This window comes from Pongo pygmaeus, chromosome 20 (assembly GCF_028885625.2).
Source record: "Pongo pygmaeus isolate AG05252 chromosome 20, NHGRI_mPonPyg2-v2.0_pri, whole genome shotgun sequence".
NCBI classification, from domain to species: domain Eukaryota; kingdom Metazoa; phylum Chordata; class Mammalia; order Primates; family Hominidae; genus Pongo; species Pongo pygmaeus.
This window is the reverse complement of record NC_072393.2, coordinates 20,759,994-20,766,758: the sequence shown is the minus strand read 5'-3', so window position 1 is coordinate 20,766,758 and position 6,765 is coordinate 20,759,994. Positions and strand designations below refer to the sequence as shown.

The window sequence follows — 6,765 nt, the reverse complement described above, 5'->3', positions numbered from 1 at the left end:
CCTGTCGTCCCACCTACTTGAGAGGCTGAGGCAGAATAGCTTTTACCCAGGAGGTGGAGGTTGCAATGAACTGAGATCCAGCCATTGCATTCCAGCATGGGTGACAGAGTGAGATTCCATCTCAAAAAAAAAAAAGTAAGCACCTTAAAATTTCCTTTTCTTATGTAAATGCTGTGAGTAATTTCACTGGATTTTTCAAACACTTAGTTTTGAAAACCAAGTGAATAACTCTGACATGGAAATTAAAGCTTGAACCTAGTGACTCCAAGCTAAGGCTAATATTAAGCATGCAAGAGGAAGTTATTAAAGGCCCAGTTAGTTCTTTCTGAGGAGCGACCCATGCAGATGTCTCAGCTGAAGGGGGTGGGTCGCCCCTTCACAGCTGTGGGTGTTTCTCATTGGGTGGAATGAGAGACTTGGAAAAGGAAAAGACACAAAGTGAAGAGAAAGAAATAAGGGGACCCAGGGGACCAGCGTTCAGCAGATGGAGGATCCCACTGGCTTCTGAGTTCCCTTAGTATTTATTGATTACTTATCGGTGTTCTTCAGAGAGGGGGATGTGTCATGGTCACAAGACAATAGTGGGGAGAGGGTCAGCAGACAAACACGTGAACAAAGGCCTTTGCATCATAGACAAGGTAAAGAATCAAGTGCTGTGCTTTAGAAATGCATAGACATAAACATTTCAATGCTTTGTTAAGCAGTACTGCCATCCACATGTCTCACCTCCAGCCCTAAGGCAGTTTTTCCCTATCTCAGTAGATGGAATGTACAATCAGGTTTTATACCGAGACATTCCATTGCCCAGGGACAGGCAGGAGACAGATGCCTTTATCTTGTCTCAACTGCAAGAGGTATGCCTTCCTCTTATACTAATCCTCCTCAGCACAGACCCTTTATGGATGTCGGGCTGGGGGACGGTCAGGTCTTTCCCTTCCCACGAGGCCATATTTCAGACTATCACATGGGGAGAAACCTTGGACAATACCTGGCTTTCCTAGGCAGAGGTCCCTGCGGCCTTCCGCAGTTTTTGTGTCCCTGGGTACTTGAGATTAGGGAGTGGTGATGACTCTTAAGGAGCATGCTGCCTTCAAGCATTTGTTTAACAAAGCACATCTTGCACAACCCTTAATCCATTTAACCTTGAGTTTGACACACCACATGTTTTAGAGAGCATGGGGTTGGGGGTAAGGTCACAGATTAACAGCATCTCAAGGCGGAAGAATTTTTCTTAATACAGAACACAGTGGAGTCTCTTATGTCTACTTCTTTCTATACAGACATATTAACAATCTGATCTCTCTTGCTTTTCCCCACATTTCCCCCTTTTCTTTTCCACAAAACTGCCATCGTCATCATGGCCCGTTCTCGATGGTCGCTGTCTCTTCGGAGCTGTTGGGTGTACCTGCAGACTAACAACAGACAAAACAGGCACACAAGGATTAATATGAAATTTATAATTGTAGTGCTTCCAATGGTCTTAACCCAAGTGACAGGGTTAAGATTTGCGAGGCCATCAGCAACTCCTGTAATTGCCTTAGTTCCTGGCACCAAATTTAAATGGGCTTTTGATGCTTCAAAAATTTGTTCTTTTAATTTGGAAATGTCTAAAGTGAGATTATCTTCTCTTCCTTGTAGATGGCATCTAACCATATCCCAGTGATGCTCAGACTCATTATAAATTTGGGATGTAATACAAAAATCTGATGTATTCCAGTCACATTGTAACTGGAAACGATGTTCTAAGCTCATGAGTCTGTCTCCCATCCAAATGACAGTTTGTCTAAGATCATTAATTTGATTTGCCAATTTTTGATCAATACCAGATTGTGAATTCCACAGTCTTGTAGAATTTTTTTGCCAATCATTAACAAAGTTTACTGACTGAACAGAAGAGTGCAACGCAACTCCTGCCACAGCAGCCGTAGCTGTGACTGCAATTAATCCCATAATCACTGCAATTAAAGTAAAAATGAATCTTTTGGATCTATTTAAAATGCCTTTTAATACTTCAGTCAAAATATGGATGGATGGCGAGGCCTCCCACGGTCGGTCCATGGACACAGGGATCCACACGCCTTCTCTTGCTCTCACCAGCAGAATACGGTGCTGCCAATTAAAAGTTGAATCAATGCAAGTAAACAGTCTGCAATTTTCACAGGTTATAGTTTGTGAGTCTGGTTTAATAACTATATTTCCTACAACTAGCATATAAGGGGGCTTTATGCAACTTTGTAAAGGAACCGTTAGACTGGAATTTAGGTCGATAGTATAAAATGGCTTACAGTCTCTCATTTCTAAAGTTTGATTTCCAGACCAAATCCTAATGTGGTGTGAGGCCACAGTAAGCCTCCACAATTCTGGATGTTCAGGACCAGAGACAGGACTTATTATTTTTGGTCTTGGGGTAGAGATTCCTTTTTCTCCCCATTCCCAAGGGTAGAAAGACTGTAATTTTTTATGTTTATATTTGTCTAGACTTTCTGTTAAGTCGCTATCAACAGCTGGATTCACTTGTGCACTTGGACACAACTGAGTTTGTCCTGAGCAATTGTGGTTGAATTGACCTCGAGGTGCCCCATCTATAATAGTTCCGAATTCATTGTTTTGTAATATAACCGCACTATTGGCCACACATTCTTCCCAAACTAAGGCTTCTGTATTTTTAGATCCTTTGGAAGTTTCTTTGGGGCAAGGTTTCCCTTTAGGTCTAAATTTTAATGATCTTTGGTAAGAAAAGTCTTGTAAATAATTTACCCGTGGCCTGAGTGACATCCCGCTTACCATGTGATAAGTGAATCTACTGTTAGGACTGACAGTAGGTACTTCTACCAACCAATTTTGGACTGCAGGCATTAAGCATCCTGGTGCTCTCCCTAGGCAAATAGGAGGGTAACGATACCCAGTGGAGATATTTATCATCATCCCTTCTTCTTCAGGTTTGGCAGGGCAGCGATCATCTGTGGGGCCAGGTACCCATACACTATCATTAGCATATACTTCTATAGGATTATCCATCCATGTGACTGCCCGAATTAAGGGCGGGAAAGGCACATAGGCCCAGTAGGTATAATTAGCTGCAGCTGCTCCTGCAGGCATAGGGAGACTTACCACCGTTGATACAATCATCAAGGCTGCAAGCAGCATGCTCTCTGGAGTTTGTGTCACCTTTGTGTTCTCTAGACATTTTGTAGCTAACTGTGTCAGCTTCTTTAGTTGTGCCCAAGTCGGCGGCTCTGCCTTCTTGGTGGATGGCAACTTCATCTGTTCTTCTGATATCACTATTTTGTTCATCTTGTGAGTCGACGGTGCTCAATTGTGGCGTCTCCGTCTCCGCGGAGGTGCTTTTCTTTGCATCTCCGATGGGTTCATTGTAGAACTTCAAATGTCTAGTGGGTATCCAAACAGGAAGCTGATTTTCTCCTGGTGAAACACAAGCAAAACCTCTCCCCCACGTTATCACCTTCCCTATTTCCCATGTCTTATTTTTATTATCTTTCCACCAAATCAATTTTCCTTCATGTGGGCTGTTCTTTTTACCAGTAAGATGTTGTTCTGCAGAAGTAGTAGTCTGATTTCTATAAATGTTTAAAAAATTTAAAGTATAGAGTGCTAGATTAAGTTGCATCTGTGGAGTGGTACACTCCTTACTGTCTCCCCCTTCTCTTTGTTTAACTAATTGAGTTTTGAGTGTTCTATTAGTTCTTTTGACTATGGCCTGTCCTTGGGAATTATAAGGAATTCCTGTTGTATGTGAAATTTTCCACGGATTTAAGAATTTTTGGAAAGCTTTACTACAATATCCAGGTCCATTGTCAGTTTTGATTTTTTCTGGAACTCCCATTACAGCAAAACAAGACAATAAATGTTTTTTAACATGGGAAGTACTTTCTCCTGTTTGGCAAGTTGCCCATATGAAATGTGAATAAGTATCAACTGTTACATGAACATATGATAATCTTCCGAATGAAGGTACATGCGTGACATCCATTTGCCATAATGCATTAGGACACAGACCTCTGGGATTAACTCCTGCCTCTTGAGTGGGCAGGTGTAAAACTTGACACTGGGTGCAATGTTGTACAATATCTTTTGCCTGTTTCCATGTGACATCAAATTTGTTTTTTAATCCTGCTGCATTTACATGAGTCAAAGCATGAAGTTCTTGTGCTTTTATAAATGCAGATGATACCAGTAAGTCAGCTTGTTCATTTGCTTTAGTCAAAGGCCCTGGTAAATTACTGTGTGCTCGAATATGGGTAATATAAAATGGGAAATTTCTTTTTCTTACAGTTTGTTGTAATAAATTGAATAGCTGGTTTAATTGGTCATCCATGCTATATTTGATTAGAGCTGTCTCAACATCCCTTGTAGCCTGTACTACGTATGCAGAATCTGATATAATATTGATAGGTTGGTCAAAATCTTGTAACACTGTAATGACTGCAACCAACTCTGCTCTTTCAGCCGATTGATATGGAGTTTTGATTACTCGTTGTTTTGGCCCTGTGTAAGCTGCTTTTCCATTGCTGGAACCATCAGTAAATACTGTTAGAGCATTTTCTAAAGGTTTCCATCTGGTAACTTTGGGTAGAATCCAAGTAGTCAATTTTAAAAACTGGAAGATTTTTGTTTTTGGGTAATGATTATCAATAATTCCCACAAAATTAGCAAGGCCAATTTGCCATGTATTAGAATTGATAAAGGCTTGTCTAATTTGTTCCTTGGTTAAAGGGACAACTATTTTGTCTGGGTCATTTCCACATAATTTTATTATTCATAATCTTGTCTGACCAATTAATGTGGCTATTTGATCTAAGTACAATGTAAAAGTCTTAACTGTACTGTGAGGAAGGAATGACCACTCTACAAGATCAGTATTTTGAATAATGATGCCTGTTGGAGAATGTGCAGTGGCAAAAATCAAAAGTTGGAGTGGGGCTAAGGGATCTATTCTATTTATTTGTGCTGACTGAATTTTCTCTTCCACTAATTTAATTTCTTTTGTTGCCTCTGGGGTTAACATTCTCTTACTATTTAAGTCTGAGTCTCCTCTTAAGATAGAGAACAAATTTGACATGGCATAAGTAGGAATGCCCAGAGTTGGCCGAATCCAATTAATATCTCCCAACAATTTTTGAAAATCATTTAGTGTTTTTAATGTGTCTTTTCTTATTTCTATTTTTTGTGGCTTAATTTTTCTATTTTCTATTTGCATTCCTAAATAATGAAAAGGAGTAGAGGTTCTGATCTTATCGGATGCTATTGTTAGTCCTGCGTTGGCAACCTCTGCTTGCAGAAATGTATAACAGTCAATTAATTTATCTCTCATTTCTGCAGCACATAAAATATCATCAGTATAATGAATAATATAACAGTCTGAAAACTTGTTTCTAACTGGTTGAAGAGCTCGACCTACAAAAGTCTGACAAATAGTTGGACTATTAAGCATTCCTTGAGGTAACACTTTCCACTGAAACCTGGTGGCTGGTTCTTTATTATTTATGGCTGGTATAGTAAAGGCAAATTTTTCGCAATCCTGCTCCACCAGAGGGATGGTAAAAAAGCAATCCTTTAGATCAATTATAATTAAAGGCCAGTCTTTTGGGATCATGGCCGGAGAGGGCAACCCGGGCTGGAGAGGCCCCATGGGTTGAATTACGGCATTTACGGCCCTTAAGTCAGTTAACATACACCATTTGCCGGATTTCTTCTGAATTACAAACACAGGAGAATTCCAAGGCGAGAATGAAGGCTCAATATGTCCTTTTTTTAACTGTTCATTTGCTAATAAATGTAAAGCCTCCAGTTTTTGTTTTGGTAGCGGCCACTGATTTACCCATACTGGTTTTTCTGTCTTCCAAGTTAATGGTATGGGTTTTGGAGGCTCTACAGTGGCCGCCCCTAAAAAGGATACCCTATTCCTTTTCTTTCTTGATTTATTTTAGTCTCAATTGGAACTTTAATGCCATCTCCATTTTTTCCCAGTCCCTTTTCTGGTATATATCCCATCTTGGTCATGATTTTTTCACTCGTGGGGCTATATAATGGAGCGGGCATAGTGATTTCCATACCCCATTGTTGTAATAAATCTCGACCCCACAGATTAAGAGGAATTGAAGTAATCATTGGCTGAACAGTACTTTCTTGATTATCTGGCCCTAAACAATGTAAAATCTTAGTACTTTGATACACTTCTGAGGCTGTGCCTATGCCGACAAGTCCTGTGACAGCCTTTTGTTTAGGCCAATTTTTTGGCCACTGATTTAAAGCAATGATAGAGACATCCGCTCCAGTGTCTACTAACCCTTCAAACTGTTTTCCTTGAATAATGGCCTTACACACAGGCCTGTTCTCTGAGACCTGACTTGCCCAATATGCAGCCTTTCCTGTCAGATCAGTGCTTCCAAACCTTTCTGTTTTTTTTATCTTACTATTTTCAACCTTAATATATGGCAGGAGTAATAATTGAGCAATCTTGTCTCCTGGACTGGCACTCCAAGGAATTGAAGAGCTAATAACCAACTGAATTTCACCTTTATAGTCTGAATCAACTACACCAGTATGAATTTGAACTCCCTTTAGATTTAGACTTGATCTCCCCAAGATTAGTCCTACAGTCCCCTCAGGCAGCGGGCCATATACCCCTGTGGGGATTTTTTGTGGGGGCTCCCCTGGAAGCAGACAGACTGCTTGTATAGTACATAAATCTACTGTTGCACTGCCACTTGTGATGGGGGACAATTGTATTGTGGTAACTGGCTT

At 40.4% G+C, this 6,765-nt stretch overlaps 1 pseudogene; it reads right to left on the bottom strand.

Moving 5' to 3' along the window:
• Positions 1-1,322: 1,322 nt before the first annotated feature.
• LOC129020568 (endogenous retrovirus group K member 19 Rec protein-like) lies at positions 1,323-3,461 on the bottom strand (annotated as a pseudogene).
• Between the last annotated feature and the right edge of the window lie 3,304 nt (positions 3,462-6,765).